The sequence below is a fragment of the Lathamus discolor genome, unplaced genomic scaffold (assembly GCF_037157495.1).
Source record: "Lathamus discolor isolate bLatDis1 unplaced genomic scaffold, bLatDis1.hap1 Scaffold_72, whole genome shotgun sequence".
NCBI classification, from domain to species: Eukaryota; Metazoa; Chordata; class Aves; order Psittaciformes; family Psittacidae; genus Lathamus; species Lathamus discolor.
In genome coordinates, this window is record NW_027069386.1 from 1,136,900 (window position 1) to 1,157,819 (window position 20,920).

General features: G+C 54.7%; 1 protein-coding gene across 3 annotated transcripts in view; it reads right to left on the reverse strand.

Annotated features, from left to right (window-relative positions):
- LOC136006853 (uncharacterized) overlaps positions 1 to 20,920 on the reverse strand; it is a 689,445-nt gene that overhangs the window by 428,973 nt on the left and 239,552 nt on the right. The window lies entirely within an intron of this gene.

Here is a 20,920-nt window from a genome sequence, read left to right on the forward strand (position 1 = left end):
CCAAGCCACCCCACTGAATGATCCATAACCACTGCATTGCATTCCATTCCATACCATTCCATTTTAATCTCTTCTAATCCATTCTATGGAGAAGAGGGATGGGAAGGAGCCACATTGCGGCTGCTTCCCAAAGGAAAGCAGCGTGCCTTAGGCTCAAGGGCGCTCAAGCTGGAAGCAGCCTTCTCCTGAGCGCTCTTCCCAGTGCATCCAGGATGGGGAAGGGGACGGGATGGGAGCTGCTCCTTGCCTATTCCCTATGGCTGGAATCCCTTCTCCCCCTTACTTTTGCGCGACGAAGCAGTGAGCGGCTGGGAGGACCCATTGAGGGGTGATCATAGAATCATAGAATCATAGAATAGTTAGGGTTGGAAAGGACCTTCAGATCATCTAGTTCCAACCCCCCTGCCATGGACAGGGAGACCTCTCACTAAACCATCCCACGCAAGGCTTCATCCAACCTGGCCTTGAGCACTGCCAGGGATGGAGCACTCACAACCTCCCTGGGCAACCGATTCCAGTGTCTCAGCACCCTAACAGGAAAGAATTTCCTCCTTGTATCCAATTTAAACTTGCCCTGTTTAAGTTTTAACCCATTACCCCTTGTCCTGTCACTAGAGTCCCTGACAAAGAGTCCCTCCCCAGCATCCCTATAGGCCCCCTTCAGGTACTGGAAGGCTGCTCTTAGGTCTCCACGCAGCCATCTCTTCTCCAGGCTGAAAAGCCCCAACTTCCTCAGCCTGTCTTCATACAGGATGAGGGACCCCCCGCAGATGTGCGAGAATGCGGTGGCTGTGGGGAACTGGATGCTGAGCATCCGTGGCCAGGCGCCCTGGTGCGCATCCATGCCTCCGACCATGCGCGACATCCCGTAAGAATCAGCCATGGGACGGGTAGTGCAGGTCCCTCTTGAAGCAGAAGCCCAACACTTGATGCTTAGGGATGAAGGGCGAGCATTGTCCCGCCCCATTGGGTGCTGCAGGGAAAAGGGACCCTACGCAGTGTCCCAGAGATGAGCATCATCCTGCCTCCTAGGGTGCTGCAGGACAAAGGACCCTACGGGGTGCCCCATAGCTGTGCTGTGCCAGCGCATGGGCTGATGGCAAGCAAGTGGGGCTCCTCAAATCCCACCTCCCCATTGGTGTGACCGTGGCTGGGAGCAGCAGCATCTCCCTATGGAATACCAGGAACCTTGGAGCCTGGAGCCACTCACCCACAGCTGTCTCAGGAGCCTTGCACCAGCCAGGCCGAGGCCAGCAGGATGATGACACGGAGCAAAGCCATCGCTGCCACCACCGCTAAGAGTGACACCAAAGAGGTGACACCAAGGAGGTGACACCAAGGAGCTGCAAGCACCACTGCACCCAAAGCGCAAGTGCCCCGGGGATACGGGTGCTGGATGCAGGTCCCTTGGAGCTGGGGCTGATGTCATAGAGAGGCAGGTTCCATGGGGGGAGCTCCACAAGGAGGGGGGTGGGTCAGGGGTGTCGATGGGGGCTTCCATGGGGAGATGGGGGGGTTCTGATGCGCTTGGGGGGCTCTGAATCCCTATGGGATGCTCTGGAGCTCTCTATGATATATGGGGTTTTGGGCAGGAACCCTGGGCAGTTAACCCCTAGGGTTAACACCGGTTAGAGGTAACCCTAACCTTAAACCTAACCCTAACCCTAACCCTAACCCTCATCTTTGGATTAAACCCGCCCCTAGGGTTAATTCCGATTAGGGTTAATGCTAACCCTAAGCCTAACCCTAACCCTGGGGTTAACTCCACCATTAGGGTCAACTCCGGTTAGAGGTAACCCTAACCTTAACCCTAACCCTAACCCTAACCCTCAGCCTGGGATTAAACCCGCCCCTAGGGTTAATTCCGATTAGGGTTAATGCTAACCCTAAGCCTAACCCTAACCCTGGGGTTAACCCCGCCCCTAGGGTTAACTCCTGTTAGAGGTAACCCTAACTTTAACCTTAACCCTAACCGTAACCCTAACCCCTAACCGTAACCCTGACCCTAACCCTAAAACCTACCACTAACCCTAATCCTAACCCAGCCTAACCATAACCCTAACTTAATCCAGACCGTAATCCTAAACCCTAACCCTGGGGTTAACTCCGCCCCTAGGCTTAACTCTGGTGAAGGTTAACCCTAAACCTAACCCTAATCTTATCCCTAAACCTAATCCTAACTGTAACTCTAACCCGAACCCTAAGGCTCAACCTGGTGTTAACTCCACCCCTGGGGTTAACTCCGGTTACGGTTAAGCCTAACCCTATCCCTAACCCTAACACGTAACCCTAAACCTAACCCTGTACGTAACCCTGACCCTGACCCTAACCCTAAACCTAACCCTAATTCGGAACCTAACCCTAACCGTGATCCTAAGCCGTATAATATTCCTGGACCATGACCTGCCGTATCCAACACTTGTGGGTCTCGGCATTGGGCCAAGCCACGTCCATGATTCTGAGCATCATGAACCAATCCGTGGTGAAGCTGGGAGGGAGTGGAAGAGCAGGGATTGGAGCCATAGGACAAGGGCTGATGGGTTCCGAGAGGGAATTGCAGGCTGGAGATAAGGAAGGGATTCCCTAAGAGGGTGCTGGGGCACTGGGATGGCATGGATGGAGAAGGTTTGGATGCTCCATCCCTGGCAGTGCTGCAGGCCAGCTTGGAGCAAGCTGCTCTATGGAAGGCATCCCTGCCCATGGCAAGGGGTTGGAAGTGGATGATCTCAAGCTCCTTTCCAAGCCACCCCACTGAATGATCCATAACCACTGCATTGCATTCCATTCCATACCATTCCATTTTAATCTCTTCTAATCCATTCTATGGAGAAGAGGGATGGGAAGGAGCCACATTGCGGCTGCTTCCCAAAGGAAAGCAGCGTGCCTTAGGCTCAAGGGCGCTCAAGCTGGAAGCAGCCTTCTCGTGAGCGCTCTTCCCAGTGCATCCAGGATGGGGAAGGGGACGGGATGGGAGCTGCTCCTTGCCTATTCCCTATGGCTGGAATCCCTTCTCCCCCTTACTTTTGCGCGACGAAGCAGTGAGCGGCTGGGAGGACCCATTGAGGGGTGATCATAGAATCATAGAATCATAGAATAGTTAGGGTTGGAAAGGACCTTCAGATCATCTAGTTCCAACCCCCCTGCCATGGACAGGGACACCTCTCACTAAACCATCCCACGCAAGGCTTCATCCAACCTGGCCTTGAGCACTGCCACGGATGGAGCACTCACAACCTCCCTGGGCAACCGATTCCAGTGTCTCAGCACCCTAACAGGAAAGAATTTCCTCCTTGTATCCAATTTAAACTTGCCCTGTTTAAGTTTTAACCCATTACCCCTTGTCCTGTCACTAGAGTCCCTGACAAAGAGTCCCTCCCCAGCATCCCTATAGGCCCCCTTCAGGTACTGGAAGGCTGCTCTTAGGTCTCCACGCAGCCATCTCTTCTCCAGGCTGAAAAGCCCCAACTTCCTCAGCCTGTCTTCATACGGGATGAGGGACCCCCCGCAGATGTGCGAGAATGCGGTGGCTGTGGGGAACTGGATGCTGAGCATCCGTGGCCAGGCGCCCTGGTGCGCATCCATGCCTCCGACCATGCGCGACATCCCGTAAGAATCAGCCATGGGACGGGTAGCGCAGGTCCCTCTTGAAGCAGAAGCCCAACACTTGATGCTTAGGGATGAAGGGCGAGCATTGTCCCGCCCCATTGGGTGCTGCAGGGAAAAGGGACCCTACGCAGTGTCCCAGAGATGAGCATCATCCTGCCTCCTAGGGTGCTGCAGGACAAAGGACCCTACGGGGTGCCCCATAGCTGTGCTGTGCCACCGCATGGGCTGATGGCAAGCAAGTGGGGCTCCTCAAATCCCACCTCCCCATTGGTGTGACCGTGGCTGGGAGCAGCAGCATCTCCCTATGGAATACCAGGAACCTTGGAGCCTGGAGCCACTCACCCACAGCTGTCTCAGGAGCCTTGCACCAGCCAGGCCGAGGCCAGCAGGATGATGACACGGAGCAAAGCCATCGCTGCCACCACCGCTAAGAGTGACACCAAGGAGGTGACACCAAGGAGGTGACACCAAGGAGCTGCAAGCACCACTGCACCCAAAGCGCAAGTGCCCCGGGGATACGGGTGCTGGATGCAGGTCCCTTGGAGCTGGGGCTGATGTCATAGAGAGGCAGGTTCCATGGGGGGAGCTCCACGGGGAGGGGGGTGGGTCAGGGGTGTCGATGGGGGCTTCCATGGGGAGATGGGGGGGTTCTGATGCGCTTGGGGGGCTCTGAATCCCTATGGGATGCTCTGGAGCTCTCTATGATATATGGGGTTTTGGGCAGGAACCCTGGGCAGTTAACCCCTAGGGTTAACACCGGTTAGAGGTAACCCTAACCTTAAACCTAACCCTAACCCTAACCCTAACCCTCATCTTTGGATTAAACCCGCCCCTAGGGTTAATTCCGATTAGGGTTAATGCTAACCCTAAGCCTAACCCTAACCCTGGGGTTAACTCCACCCCTAGGGTCAACTCCGGTTAGAGGTAACCCTAACCTTAACCCTAACCCTAACCCTAACCCTCAGCCTGGGATTAAACCCGCCCCTAGGGTTAATTCCGATTAGGGTTAATGCTAACCCTAAGCCTAACCCTAACCCTGGGGTTAACCCCGCCCCTAGGGTTAACTCCTGTTAGAGGTAACCCTAACTTTAACCTTAACCCTAACCGTAACCCTAACCCCTAACCGTAACCCTGACCCTAACCCTAAAACCTACCACTAACCCTAATCCTAACCCAGCCTAACCATAACCCTAACTTAATCCAGACCGTAATCCTAAACCCTAACCCTGGGGTTAACTCCGCCCCTAGGCTTAACTCTGGTGAAGGTTAACCCTAAACCTAACCCTAATCTTATCCCTAAACCTAATCCTAACTGTAACTCTAACCCGAACCCTAAGGCTCAACCTGGTGTTAACTCCACCCCTGGGGTTAACTCCGGTTACGGTTAAGCCTAACCCTATCCCTAACCCTAACACGTAACCCTAAACCTAACCCTGTACGTAACCCTGACCCTGACCCTAACCCTAAACCTAACCCTAATTCGGAACCTAACCCTAACCGTGATCCTAAGCCGTATAATATTCCTGGACCATGACCTGCCGTATCCAACACTTGTGGGTCTCGGCATTGGGCCAAGCCACGTCCATGATTCTGAGCATCATGAACCAATCCGTGGTGAAGCTGGGAGGGAGTGGAAGAGCAGGGATTGGAGCCATAGGACAAGGGCTGATGGGTTCCGAGAGGGAATTGCAGGCTGGAGGTAAGGAAGGGATTCCCTAAGAGGGTGCTGGGGCACTGGGATGGCATGGATGGAGAAGGTTTGGATGCTCCATCCCTGGCAGTGCTGCAGGCCAGCTTGGAGCAAGCTGCTCTATGGAAGGCATCCCTGCCCATGGCAAGGGGTTGGAAGTGGATGATCTCAAGCTCCTTTCCAAGCCACCCCACTGAATGATCCATAACCACTGCATTGCATTCCATTCCATACCATTCCATTTTAATCTCTTCTAATCCATTCTATGGAGAAGAGGGATGGGAAGGAGCCACATTGCGGCTGCTTCCCAAAGGAAAGCAGCGTGCCTTAGGCTCAAGGGCGCTCAAGCTGGAAGCAGCCTTCTCCTGAGCGCTCTTCCCAGTGCATCCAGGATGGGGAAGGGGACGGGATGGGAGCTGCTCCTTGCCTATTCCCTATGGCTGGAATCCCTTCTCCCCCTTACTTTTGCGCGACGAAGCAGTGAGCGGCTGGGAGGACCCATTGAGGGGTGATCATAGAATCATAGAATCATAGAATAGTTAGGGTTGGAAAGGACCTTCAGATCATCTAGTTCCAACCCCCCTGCCATGGACAGGGACACCTCTCACTAAACCATCCCACGCAAGGCTTCATCCAACCTGGCCTTGAGCACTGCCAGGGATGGAGCACTCACAACCTCCCTGGGCAACCGATTCCAGTGTCTCAGCACCATAACAGGAAAGAATTTCCTCCTTGTATCCAATTTAAACTTGCCCTGTTTAAGTTTTAACCCATTACCCCTTGTCCTGTCACTAGAGTCCCTGACAAAGAGTCCCTCCCCAGCATCCCTATAGGCCCCCTTCAGGTACTGGAAGGCTGCTCTTAGGTCTCCACGCAGCCATCTCTTCTCCAGGCTGAAAAGCCCCAACTTCCTCAGCCTGTCTTCATACGGGATGAGGGACCCCCCGCAGATGTGCGAGAATGCGGTGGCTGTGGGGAACTGGATGCTGAGCATCCGTGGCCAGGCGCCCTGGTGCGCATCCATGCCTCCGACCATGCGCGACATCCCGTAAGAATCAGCCATGGGACGGGTAGCGCAGGTCCCTCTTGAAGCAGAAGCCCAACACTTGATGCTTAGGGATGAAGGGCGAGCATTGTCCCGCCCCATTGGGTGCTGCAGGGAAAAGGGACCCTACGCAGTGTCCCAGAGATGAGCATCATCCTGCCTCCTAGGGTGCTGCAGGACAAAGGACCCTACGGGGTGCCCCATAGCTGTGCTGTGCCAGCGCATGGGCTGATGGCAAGCAAGTGGGGCTCCTCAAATCCCACCTCCCCATTGGTGTGACCGTGGCTGGGAGCAGCAGCATCTCCCTATGGAATACCAGGAACCTTGGAGCCTGGAGCCACTCACCCACAGCTGTCTCAGGAGCCTTGCACCAGCCAGGCCGAGGCCAGCAGGATGATGACACGGAGCAAAGCCATCGCTGCCACCACCGCTAAGAGTGACACCAAGGAGGTGACACCAAGGAGGTGACACCAAGGAGCTGCAAGCACCACTGCACCCAAAGCGCAAGTGCCCCGGGGATACGGGTGCTGGATGCAGGTCCCTTGGAGCTGGGGCTGATGTCATAGAGAGGCAGGTTCCATGGGGGGAGCTCCACGGGGAGGGGGGTGGGTCAGGGGTGTCGATGGGGGCTTCCATGGGGAGATGGGGGGGTTCTGATGCGCTTGGTGGGCTCTGAATCCCTATGGGATGCTCTGGAGCTCTCTATGATATATGGGGTTTTGGGCAGGAACCCTGGGCAGTTAACCCCTAGGGTTAACACCGGTTAGAGGTAACCCTAACCTTAAACCTAACCCTAACCCTAACCCTAACCCTCATCTTTGGATTAAACCCGCCCCTAGGGTTAATTCCGATTAGGGTTAATGCTAACCCTAAGCCTAACCCTAACCCTGGGGTTAACTCCACCCCTAGGGTCAACTCCGGTTAGAGGTAACCCTAACCTTAACCCTAACCCTAACCCTCAGCCTGGGATTAAACCCGCCCCTAGGGTTAATTCCGATTAGGGTTAATGCTAACCCTAAGCCTAACCCTAACCCTGGGGTTAACCCCGCCCCTAGGGTTAACTCCTGTTAGAGGTAACCCTAACTTTAACCTTAACCCTAACCGTAACCCTAACCCCTAACCGTAACCCTGACCCTAACCCTAAAACCTACCACTAACCCTAATCCTAACCCAGCCTAACCATAACCCTAACTTAATCCAGACCGTAATCCTAAACCCTAACCCTGGGGTTAACTCCGCCCCTAGGCTTAACTCTGGTGAAGGTTAACCCTAAACCTAACCCTAATCTTATCCCTAAACCTAATCCTAACTGTAACTCTAACCCGAACCCTAAGGCTCAACCTGGTGTTAACTCCACCCCTGGGGTTAACTCCGGTTACGGTTAAGCCTAACCCTAACTCTAACCCTATCCCTAACCCTAACACGTAACCCTAAACCTAACCCTGTACGTAACCCTGACCCTGACCCTAACCCTAAACCTAACCCTAATTCGGAACCTAACCCTAACCGTGATAGTAAGCCGTATAATATTCCTGGACCATGATCTGCCGTATCCAACACTTGTGGGTCTCGGCATTGGGCCAAGCCACGTCCATGATTCTGAGCATCATGAACCAATCCGTGGTGAAGCTGGGAGGCAGTGGAAGAGCAGGGATTGGAGCCATAGGACAAGGGCTGATGGGTTCCGAGAGGGAATTGCAGGCTGGAGATAAGGAAGGGATTCCCTAAGAGGGTGCTGGGGCACTGGGATGGCATGGATGGAGAAGGTTTGGATGCTCCATCCCTGGCAGTGCTGCAGGCCAGCTTGGAGCAAGCTGCTCTATGGAAGGCATCCCTGCCCATGGCAAGGGGTTGGAAGTGGATGATCTCAAGCTCCTTTCCAAGCCACCCCACTGAATGATCCATAACCACTGCATTGCATTCCATTCCATACCATTCCATTTTAATCTCTTCTAATCCATTCTATGGAGAAGAGGGATGGGAAGGAGCCACATTGCGGCTGCTTCCCAAAGGAAAGCAGCGTGCCTTAGGCTCAAGGGCGCTCAAGCTGGAAGCAGCCTTCTCGTGAGCGCTCTTCCCAGTGCATCCAGGATGGGGAAGGGGACGGGATGGGAGCTGCTCCTTGCCTATTCCCTATGGCTGGAATCCCTTCTCCCCCTTACTTTTGCGCGACGAAGCAGTGAGCGGCTGTGAGGACCCATTGAGGGGTGATCATAGAATCATAGAATCATAGAATAGTTAGGGTTGGAAAGGACCTTCAGATCATCTAGTTCCAAACCCCTGCCATGGACAGGGACACCTCTCACTAAACCATCCCACGCAAGGCTTCATCCAACCTGGCCTTGAGCACTGCCAGGGATGGAGCACTCACAACCTCCCTGGGCAACCGATTCCAGTGTCTCAGCACCCTAACAGGAAAGAATTTCCTCCTTGTATCCAATTTAAACTTGCCCTGTTTAAGTTTTAACCCATTACCCCTTGTCCTGTCACTAGAGTCCCTGACAAAGAGTCCCTCCCCAGCATCCCTATAGGCCCCCTTCAGGTACTGGAAGGCTGCTCTTAGGTCTCCACGCAGCCATCTCTTCTCCAGGCTGAAAAGCCCCAACTTCCTCAGCCTGTCTTCATACGGGATGAGGGACCCCCCGCAGATGTGCGAGAATGCGGTGGCTGTGGGGAACTGGATGCTGAGCATCCGTGGCCAGGCGCCCTGGTGCGCATCCATGCCTCCGACCATGCGCGACATCCCGTAAGAATCAGCCATGGGACGGGTAGCGCAGGTCCCTCTTGAAGCAGAAGCCCAACACTTGATGCTTAGGGATGAAGGGCGAGCATTGTCCCGCCCCATTGGGTGCTGCAGGGAAAAGGGACCCTACGCAGTGTCCCAGAGATGAGCATCATCCTGCCTCCTAGGGTGCTGCAGGACAAAGGACCCTACGGGGTGCCCCATAGCTGTGCTGTGCCACCGCATGGGCTGATGGCAAGCAAGTGGGGCTCCTCAAATCCCACCTCCCCATTGGTGGGACCGTGGCTGGGAGCAGCAGCATCTCCCTATGGAATACCAGGAACCTTGGAGCCTGGAGCCACTCACCCACAGCTGTCTCAGGAGCCTTGCACCAGCCAGGCCGAGGCCAGCAGGATGATGACACGGAGCAAAGCCATCGCTGCCACCACCGCTAAGAGTGACACCAAGGAGGTGACACCAAGGAGGTGACACCAAGGAGCTGCAAGCACCACTGCACCCAAAGCGCAAGTGCCCCGGGGATACGGGTGCTGGATGCAGGTCCCTTGGAGCTGGGGCTGATGTCATAGAGAGGCAGGTTCCATGGGGGGAGCTCCACGGGGAGGGGGGTGGGTCAGGGGTGTCGATGGGGGCTTCCATGGGGAGATGGGGGGGTTCTGATGCGCTTGGGGGGCTCTGAATCCCTATGGGATGCTCTGGAGCTCTCTATGATATATGGGGTTTTGGGCAGGAACCCTGGGCAGTTAACCCCTAGGGTTAACACCGGTTAGAGGTAACCCTAACCTTAAACCTAACCCTAACCCTAACCCTAACCCTCATCTTTGGATTAAACCCGCCCCTAGGGTTAATTCCGATTAGGGTTAATGCTAACCCTAAGCCTAACCCTAACCCTGGGGTTAACTCCACCCCTAGGGTCAACTCCGGTTAGAGGTAACCCTAACATTAACCCTAACCCTAACCCTAACCCTCAGCCTGGGATTAAACCCGCCCCTAGGGTTAATTCCGATTAGGGTTAATGCTAACCCTAAGCCTAACCCTAACCCTGGGGTTAACCCCGCCCCTAGGGTTAACTCCTGTTAGAGGTAACCCTAACTTTAACCTTAACCCTAACCGTAACCCTAACCCCTAACCGTAACCCTGACCCTAACCCTAAAACCTACCACTAACCCTAATCCTAACCCAGCCTAACCATAACCCTAACTTAATCCAGACCGTAATCCTAAACCCTAACCCTGGGGTTAACTCCGCCCCTAGGCTTAACTCTGGTGAAGGTTAACCCTAAACCTAACCCTAATCTTATCCCTAAACCTAATCCTAACTGTAACTCTAACCCGAACCCTAAGGCTCAACCTGGTGTTAACTCCACCCCTGGGGTTAACTCCGGTTACGGTTAAGCCTAACCCTAACTCTAACCCTATCCCTAACCCTAACACGTAACCCTAAACCTAACCCTGTACGTAACCCTGACCCTGACCCTAACCCTAAACCTAACCCTAATTCGGAACCTAACCCTAACCGTGATCCTAAGCCGTATAATATTCCTGGACCATGATCTGCCGTATCCAACACTTGTGGGTCTCGGCATTGGGCCAAGCCACGTCCATGATTCTGAGCATCATGAACCAATCCGTGGTGAAGCTGGGAGGCAGTGGAAGGGCAGGGATTGGAGCCATAGGACAAGGGCTGATGGGTTCCGAGAGGGAATTGCAGGCTGGAGATAAAGAAAGGGATTCCCTAAGAGGGTGCTGGGGCACTGGGATGGCATGGATGGAGAAGGTTTGGATGCTCCATCCCTGGCAGTGCTGCAGGCCAGCTTGGAGCAAGCTGCTCTATGGAAGGCATCCCTGCCCATGGCAAGGGGTTGGAAGTGGATGATCTCAAGCTCCTTTCCAAGCCACCCCACTGAATGATCCATAACCACTGCATTGCATTCCATTCCATACCATTCCATTTTAATCTCTTCTAATCCATTCTATGGAGAAGAGGGATGGGAAGGAGCCACATTGCGGCTGCTTCCCAAAGGAAAGCAGCGTGCCTTAGGCTCAAGGGCGCTCAAGCTGGAAGCAGCCTTCTCGTGAGCGCTCTTCCCAGTGCATCCAGGATGGGGAAGGGGACGGGATGGGAGCTGCTCCTTGCCTATTCCCTATGGCTGGAATCCCTTCTCCCCCTTACTTTTGCGCGACGAAGCAGTGAGCGGCTGTGAGGACCCATTGAGGGGTGATCATAGAATCATAGAATCATAGAATAGTTAGGGTTGGAAAGGACCTTCAGATCATCTAGTTCCAACCCCCCTGCCATGGACAGGGACACCTCTCACTAAACCATCCCACGCAAGGCTTCATCCAACCTGGCCTTGAGCACTGCCAGGGATGGAGCACTCACAACCTCCCTGGGCAACCGATTCCAGTGTCTCAGCACCCTAACAGGAAAGAATTTCCTCCTTGTATCCAATTTAAACTTGCCCTGTTTAAGTTTTAACCCATTACCCCTTGTCCTGTCACTAGAGTCCCTGACAAAGAGTCCCTCCCCAGCATCCCTATAGGCCCCCTTCAGGTACTGGAAGGCTGCTCTTAGGTCTCCACGCAGCCATCTCTTCTCCAGGCTGAAAAGCCCCAACTTCCTCAGCCTGTCTTCATACGGGATGAGGGACCCCCCGCAGATGTGCGAGAATGCGGTGGCTGTGGGGAACTGGATGCTGAGCATCCGTGGCCAGGCGCCCTGGTGCGCATCCATGCCTCCGACCATGCGCGACATCCCGTAAGAATCAGCCATGGGACGGGTAGCGCAGGTCCCTCTTGAAGCAGAAGCCCAACACTTGATGCTTAGGGATGAAGGGCGAGCATTGTCCCGCCCCATTGGGTGCTGCAGGGAAAAGGGACCCTACGCAGTGTCCCAGAGATGAGCATCATCCTGCCTCCTAGGGTGCTGCAGGACAAAGGACCCTACGGGGTGCCCCATAGCTGTGCTGTGCCAGCGCATGGGCTGATGGCAAGCAAGTGGGGCTCCTCAAATCCCACCTCCCCATTGGTGTGACCGTGGCTGGGAGCAGCAGCATCTCCCTATGGAATACCAGGAACCTTGGAGCCTGGAGCCACTCACCCACAGCTGTCTCAGGAGCCTTGCACCAGCCAGGCCGAGGCCAGCAGGATGATGACACGGAGCAAAGCCATCGCTGCCACCACCGCTAAGAGTGACACCAAGGAGGTGACACCAAGGAGGTGACACCAAGGAGCTGCAAGCACCACTGCACCCAAAGCGCAAGTGCCCCGGGGATACGGGTGCTGGATGCAGGTCCCTTGGAGCTGGGGCTGATGTCATAGAGAGGCAGGTTCCATGGGGGGAGCTCCACGGGGAGGGGGGTGGGTCAGGGGTGTCGATGGGGGCTTCCATGGGGAGATGGGGGGGTTCTGATGCGCTTGGGGGGCTCTGAATCCCTATGGGATGCTCTGGAGCTCTCTATGATATATGGGGTTTTGGGCAGGAACCCTGGGCAGTTAACCCCTAGGGTTAACACCGGTTAGAGGTAACCCTAACCTTAAACCTAACCCTAACCCTAACCCTAACCCTCATCTTTGGATTAAACCCGCCCCTAGGGTTAATTCCGATTAGGGTTAATGCTAACCCTAAGCCTAACCCTAACCCTGGGGTTAACTCCACCCCTAGGGTCAACTCCGGTTAGAGGTAACCCTAACATTAACCCTAACCCTAACCCTAACCCTCAGCCTGGGATTAAACCCGCCCCTAGGGTTAATTCCGATTAGGGTTAATGCTAACCCTAAGCCTAACCCTAACCCTGGGGTTAACCCCGCCCCTAGGGTTAACTCCTGTTAGAGGTAACCCTAACTTTAACCTTAACCCTAACCGTAACCCTAACCCCTAACCGTAACCCTGACCCTAACCCTAAAACCTACCACTAACCCTAATCCTAACCCAGCCTAACCATAACCCTAACTTAATCCAGACCGTAATCCTAAACCCTAACCCTGGGGTTAACTCCGCCCCTAGGCTTAACTCTGGTGAAGGTTAACCCTAAACCTAACCCTAATCTTATCCCTAAACCTAATCCTAACTGTAACTCTAACCCGAACCCTAAGGCTCAACCTGGTGTTAACTCCACCCCTGGGGTTAACTCCGGTTACGGTTAAGCCTAACCCTAACTCTAACCCTATCCCTAACCCTAACACGTAACCCTAAACCTAACCCTGTACGTAACCCTGACCCTGACCCTAACCCTAAACCTAACCCTAATTCGGAACCTAACCCTAACCGTGATCCTAAGCCGTATAATATTCCTGGACCATGATCTGCCGTATCCAACACTTGTGGGTCTCGGCATTGGGCCAAGCCACGTCCATGATTCTGAGCATCATGAACCAATCCGTGGTGAAGCTGGGAGGCAGTGGAAGGGCAGGGATTGGAGCCATAGGACAAGGGCTGATGGGTTCCGAGAGGGAATTGCAGGCTGGAGATAAAGAAAGGGATTCCCTAAGAGGGTGCTGGGGCACTGGGATGGCATGGATGGAGAAGGTTTGGATGCTCCATCCCTGGCAGTGCTGCAGGCCAGCTTGGAGCAAGCTGCTCTATGGAAGGCATCCCTGCCCATGGCAAGGGGTTGGAAGTGGATGATCTCAAGCTCCTTTCCAAGCCACCCCACTGAATGATCCATAACCACTGCATTGCATTCCATTCCATACCATTCCATTTTAATCTCTTCTAATCCATTCTATGGAGAAGAGGGATGGGAAGGAGCCACATTGCGGCTGCTTCCCAAAGGAAAGCAGCGTGCCTTAGGCTCAAGGGCGCTCAAGCTGGAAGCAGCCTTCTCGTGAGCGCTCTTCCCAGTGCATCCAGGATGGGGAAGGGGACGGGATGGGAGCTGCTCCTTGCCTATTCCCTATGGCTGGAATCCCTTCTCCCCCTTACTTTTGCGCGACGAAGCAGTGAGCGGCTGTGAGGACCCATTGAGGGGTGATCATAGAATCATAGAATCATAGAATAGTTAGGGTTGGAAAGGACCTTCAGATCATCTAGTTCCAACCCCCCTGCCATGGACAGGGACACCTCTCACTAAACCATCCCACGCAAGGCTTCATCCAACCTGGCCTTGAGCACTGCCAGGGATGGAGCACTCACAACCTCCCTGGGCAACCGATTCCAGTGTCTCAGCACCCTAACAGGAAAGAATTTCCTCCTTGTATCCAATTTAAACTTGCCCTGTTTAAGTTTTAACCCATTACCCCTTGTCCTGTCACTAGAGTCCCTGACAAAGAGTCCCTCCCCAGCATCCCTATAGGCCCCCTTCAGGTACTGGAAGGCTGCTCTTAGGTCTCCACGCAGCCATCTCTTCTCCAGGCTGAAAAGCCCCAACTTCCTCAGCCTGTCTTCATACGGGATGAGGGACCCCCCGCAGATGTGCGAGAATGCGGTGGCTGTGGGGAACTGGATGCTGAGCATCCGTGGCCAGGCGCCCTGGTGCGCATCCATGCCTCCGACCATGCGCGACATCCCGTAAGAATCAGCCATGGGACGGGTAGCGCAGGTCCCTCTTGAAGCAGAAGCCCAACACTTGATGCTTAGGGATGAAGGGCGAGCATTGTCCCGCCCCATTGGGTGCTGCAGGGAAAAGGGACCCTACGCAGTGTCCCAGAGATGAGCATCATCCTGCCTCCTAGGGTGCTGCAGGACAAAGGACCCTACGGGGTGCCCCATAGCTGTGCTGTGCCAGCGCATGGGCTGATGGCAAGCAAGTGGGGCTCCTCAAATCCCACCTCCCCATTGGTGTGACCGTGGCTGGGAGCAGCAGCATCTCCCTATGGAATACCAGGAACCTTGGAGCCTGGAGCCACTCACCCACAGCTGTCTCAGGAGCCTTGCACCAGCCAGGCCGAGGCCAGCAGGATGATGACACGGAGCAAAGCCATCGCTGCCACCACCGCTAAGAGTGACACCAAGGAGGTGACACCAAGGAGGTGACACCAAGGAGCTGCAAGCACCACTGCGCCCAAAGCGCAAGTGCCCCGGGGATACGGGTGCTGGATGCAGGTCCCTTGGAGCTGGGGCTGATGTCATAGAGAGGCAGGTTCCATGGGGGGAGCTCCACGGGGAGGGGGGTGGGTCAGGGGTGTCGATGGGGGCTTCCATGGGGAGATGGGGGGGTTCTGATGCGCTTGGGGGGCTCTGAATCCCTATGGGATGCTCTGAAGCTCTGTATGATGTATGGGGTTTTGGGCAGGAACCCTGGGCAGTTAACCCCTAGGGTTAACACCGGTTAGAGGTAACCCTAACCTTAAACCTAACCCTAACCCTAACCCTAACCCTCATCTTTGGATTAAACCCGCCCCTAGGGTTAATTCCGATTAGGGTTAATGCTAACCCTAAGCCTAACCCTAACCCTGGGGTTAACTCCTCCCCTAGGGTCAACTCCGGTTAGAGGTAACCCTAACCTTAACCCTAACCCTAACCCTAACCCTCAGCCTGGGATTAAACCCGCCCCTAGGGTTAATTCCGATTAGGGTTAATGCTAACCCTAAACCTAACCCTAACCCTGGGGTTAACCCCGCCCCTAGGGTTAACTCCTGTTAGAGGTAACCCTAACTTTAACCTTAACCCTAACCGTAACCCTAACCCCTAACCGTAACCCTGACCCTAACCCTAAAACCTACCACTAACCCTAATCCTAACCCAGCCTAACCATAACCCTAACTTAATCCAGACCGTAATCCTAAACCCTAACCCTGGGGTTAACTCCGCCCCTAGGCTTAACTCTGGTGAAAGTTAACCCTAAACCTAACCCTAATCTTATCCCTAAACCTAATCCTAACTGTAACTCTAACCCGAGGGCTCAACATGGTGTTAACTCCACCCCTGGGGTTAACTCCGGTTACGGTTAAGCCTAACCCTAACTCTAACCCTCTCCCTAACCCTAACACGTAACCCTAAACCTAACCCTGTACGTAACCCTGACCCTGACCCTAACCCTAAACCTAACCCTAATTCGGAACCTAACCCTAACCGTGATCCTAAGCCGTATAATATTCCTGGACCATGATCTGCCGTATCCAACACTTGTGGGTCTCGGCATTGGGCCAAGCCACGTCCATGATTCTGAGCATCATGAACCAATCCGTGGTGAAGCTGGGAGGGAGTGGAAGAGCAGGGATTGGAGCCATAGGACAAGGGCTGATGGGTTCCGAGAGGGAATTGCAGGCTGGAGATAAGGAAGGGATTCCCTAAGAGGGTGCTGGGGCACTGGGATGGCATGGATGGAGAAGGTTTGGATGCTCCATCCCTGGCAGTGCTGCAGGCCAGCTTGGAGCAAGCTGCTCTATGGAAGGCATCCCTGCCCATGGCAAGGGGTTGGAAGTGGATGATCTCAAGCTCCTTTCCAAGCCACCCCACTGAATGATCCATAACCACTGCATTGCATTCCATTCCATACCATTCCATTTTAATCTCTTCTAATCCATTCTATGGAGAAGAGGGATGGGAAGGAGCCACATTGCGGCTGCTTCCCAAAGGAAAGCAGCGTGCCTTAGGCTCAAGGGCGCTCAAGCTGGAAGCAGCCTTCTCCTGAGCGCTCTTCCCAGTGCATCCAGGATGGGGAAGGGGACGGGATGGGAGCTGCTCCTTGCCTATTCCCTATGGCTGGAATCCCTTCTCCCCCTTACTTTTGCGCGACGAAGCAGTGAGCGGCTGGGAGGACCCATTGAGGGGTGATCATAGAATCATAGAATCATAGAATAGTTAGGGTTGGAAAGGACCTTCAGATCATCTAGTTCCAACCCCCCTGCCATGGACAGGGACACCTCTCACTAAACCATCCCACGCAAGGCTTCATCCAACCTGGCCTTGAGCACTGCCAGGGATGGAGCACTCACAACCTCCCTGGGCAACCGATTCCAGTGTCTCAGCACCCTAACAGGAAAGAATTTCCTCCTTGTATCCAATTTAAACTTGCCCTGTTTAAGTTTTAACCCATTACCCCTTGTCCTGTCACTAGAGTCCCTGACAAAGAGTCCCTCCCCAGCATCCCTATAGGCCCCCTTCAGGTACTGGAAGGCTGCTCTTAGGTCTCCACGCAGCCATCTCTTCTCCAGGCTGAAAAGCCCCAACTTCCTCAGCCTGTCTTCATACGGGATGAGGGACCCCCCGCAGATGTGCGAGAATGCGGTGGCTGTGGGGAACTGGATGCTGAGCATCCGTGGCCAGGCGCCCTGGTGCGCATCCATGCCTCCGACCATGCGCGACATCCCGTAAGAATCAGCCATGGGACGGGTAGCGCAGGTCCCTCTTGAAGCAGAAGCCCAACACTTGATGCTTAGGGATGAAGGGCGAGCATTGTCCCGCCCCATTGGGTGCTGCAGGGAAAAGGGACCCTACGCAGTGTGCCAGAGATGAGCATCATCCTGCCTCCTAGGGTGCTGCAGGACAAAGGACCCTACGGGGTGCCCCATAGCTGTGCTGTGCCACCGCATGGGCTGATGGCAAGCAAGTGGGGCTCCTCAAATCCCACCTCCCCATTGGTGTGACCGTGGCTGGGAGCAGCAGCATCTCCCTATGGAATACCAGGAACCTTGGAGCCTGGAGCCACTCACCCACAGCTGTCTCAGGAGCCTTGCACCAGCCAGGCCGAGGCCAGCAGGATGATGACACGGAGCAAAGCCATCGCTGCCACCACCGCTAAGAGTGACACCAAGGAGGTGACACCAAGGAGGTGACACCAAGGAGCTGCAAGCACCACTGCACCCAAAGCGCAAGTGCCCCGGGGATACGGGTGCTGGATGCAGGTCCCTTGGAGCTGGGGCTGATGTCATAGAGAGGCAGGTTCCATGGGGGGAGCTCCACGGGGAGGGGGGTGGGTCAGGGGTGTCGATGGGGGCTTCCATGGGGAGATGGGGGGGTTCTGATGCGCTTGGGGGGCTCTGAATCCCTATGGGATGCTCTGGAGCTCTGTATGATGTATGGGGTTTTGGGCAGGAACCTTGGGCAGTTAACCCCTAGGGTTAACACCGGTTAGACGTAACCCTAACCTTAAACCTAACCCTAACCCTAACCCTAACCCTCATCTTTGGATTAAACCCGCCCCTAGGGTTAATTCCGATTAGGGTTAATGCTAACCCTAAGCCTAACCCTAACCCTGGGGTTAACTCCTCCCCTAGGGTCAACTCCGGTTAGAGGTAGCCCTAACCTTAACCCTAACCCTAACCCTCAGTTTGGGATTAAACCCGCTCCTAGGGTTAATTCCGATTAGGGTTAATGCTAACCCTAAACCTAACCCTAACCCTGGGGTTAACCCCGCCCCTAGGGTTAACTCCTGTTAGAGGTAACCCTAACTTTAACCTTAACCCTAACCGTAACCCTAACCCCTAACCGTAACCCTGACCCTAACCCTAAAACCTACCACTAACCCTAATCCTAACCCAGCCTAACCATAACCCTAACTTAATCCCGACCGTAATCCTAAACCCTAACCCTGGGCTTAACTCCGCCCCTAGGCTTAACTCTGGTGAAGGTTAACCCTAAACCTAACCCTAATCTTATCCCTAAACCTAATCCTAACTGTAACTCTAACCCGAACCCTAAGGCTCAACCTGGTGTTAACTCCACCCCTGGGGTTAACTCCGGTTACGGTTAAGCCTAACCCTAACTCTAACCCTATCCCTAACCCTAACACGTAACCCTAAACCTAACCCTGTACGTAACCCTGACCCTGACCGTAACCCTAAACCTAACCCTAATTCGGAACCTAACCCTAACCGTGATCCTAAGCCGTATAATATTCCTGGACCATGACCTGCCGTATCCAACACTTGTGGGTCTCGGCATTGGGCCAAGCCACGTCCATGATTCTGAGCATCATGAACCAATCCGTGGTGAAGCTGGGAGGGAGTGGAAGAGCAGGGATTGGAGCCATAGGACAAGGGCTGATGGGTTCCGAGAGGGAATTGCAGGCTGGAGATAAGGAAGGGCTTCCCTAAGAGGGTGCTGGGGCACTGGGATGGCGTGGATGGAGAAGGTTTGGATGCTCCATCCCTGGCAGTGCTGCAGGCCAGCTTGGAGCAAGCTGCTCTAGGGAAGGCATCCCTGCCCATGGCAAGGGGTTGGAAGTGGATGATCTCAAGCTCCTTTCCAAGCCACCCCACTGAATGATCCATAACCACTGCATTGCATTCCATTCCATACCATTCCATTTTAATCTCTTCTAATCCATTCTATGGAGAAGAGGGATGGGAAGGAGCCACATTGCGGCTGCTTCCCAAAGGAAAGCAGCGTGCCTTAGGCTCAAGGGCGCTCAAGCTGGAAGCAGCCTTCTCGTGAGCGCTCTTCCCAGTGCATCCAGGATGGGGAAGGGGACGGGATGGGAGCTGCTCCTTGCCTATTCCCTATGGCTGGAATCCCTTCTCCCCCTTACTTTTGCGCGACGAAGCAGTGAGCGGCTGTGAGGACCCATTGAGGGGTGATCATAGAATCATAGAATCATAGAATAGTTAGGGTTGGAAAGGACCTTCAGATCATCTAGTTCCAACCCCCCTGCCATGGACAGGGACACCTCTCACTAAACCATCCCACGCAAGGCTTCATCCAAGCTGGCCTTGAGCACTGCCAGGGATGGAGCACTCACAACCTCCCTGGGCAACCGATTCCAGTGTCTCAGCACCCTAACAGGAAAGAATTTCCTCCTTGTATCCAATTTAAACTTGCCCTGTTTAAGTTTTAACCCATTACCCCTTGTCCTGTCACTAGAGTCCCTGACAAAGAGTCCCTCCCCAGCATCCCTATAGGCCCCCTTCAGGTACTGGAAGGCTGCTCTTAGGTCTCCACGCAGCCATCTCTTCTCCAGGCTGAAAAGCCCCAACTTCCTCAGCCTGTCTTCATACGGGATGAGGGACCCCCCGCAGATGTGCGAGAATGCGGTGGCTGTGGGGAACTGGATGCTGAGCATCCGTGGCCAGGCGCCCTGGTGCGCATCCATGCCTGCGACGATGCGCGACATCCCGTAAGAATCAGCCATGGGACGGGTAGCGCAGGTCCCTCTTGAAGCAGAAGCCCAACACTTGATGCTTAGGGATGAAGGGCGAGCATTGTCCCGCCCCATTGGGTGCTGCAGGGAAAAGGGACCCTACGCAGTGTCCCAGAGATGAGCATCATCCTGCCTCCTAGGGTGCTGCAGGACAAAGGACCCTACGGGGTGCCCCATAGCTGTGCTGTGCCACCGCATGGGCTGATGGCAAGCAAGTGGGGCTCCTCAAATCCCACCTCCCCATTGGTGTGACCGTGGCTGGGAGCAGCAGCATCTCCCTATGGAATACCAGGAACCTTGGAGCCTGGAGCCACTCACCCACAGCTGTCTCAGGAGCCTTGCACCAGCCAGGCCGAGGCCAGCAGGATGATGACACGGAGCAAAGCCATCGCTGCCACCACCGCTAAGAGTGACACCAAGGAGGTGACACCAAGGAGGTGACACCGAGGAGCTGCAAGCACCACTGCACCCAAAGCGCAAGTGCCCCGGGGATACGGGTGCTGGATGCAGGTCCCTTGGAGCTGGGGCTGATGTCATAGAGAGGCAGGTTCCATGGGGGGAGCTCCACGGGGAGGGGAGTGGGTCAGGGGTGTCGATGGGGGCTTCCATGGGGAGATGGGGGGGTTCTGATGCGCTTGGGGTGCTCTGAATCCCTATGGGATTCTCTGGAGCTCTGTATGATATATGGGGTTTTGGGCAGGAACCCTGGGCAGTTAACCCCTAGGGTTAACACCGGTTAGAGGTAACCCTAACCTTAAACCTAACCCTAACCCTAACCCTAACCCTCATCTTTGGATTAAACCCGCCCCTAGGGTTAAT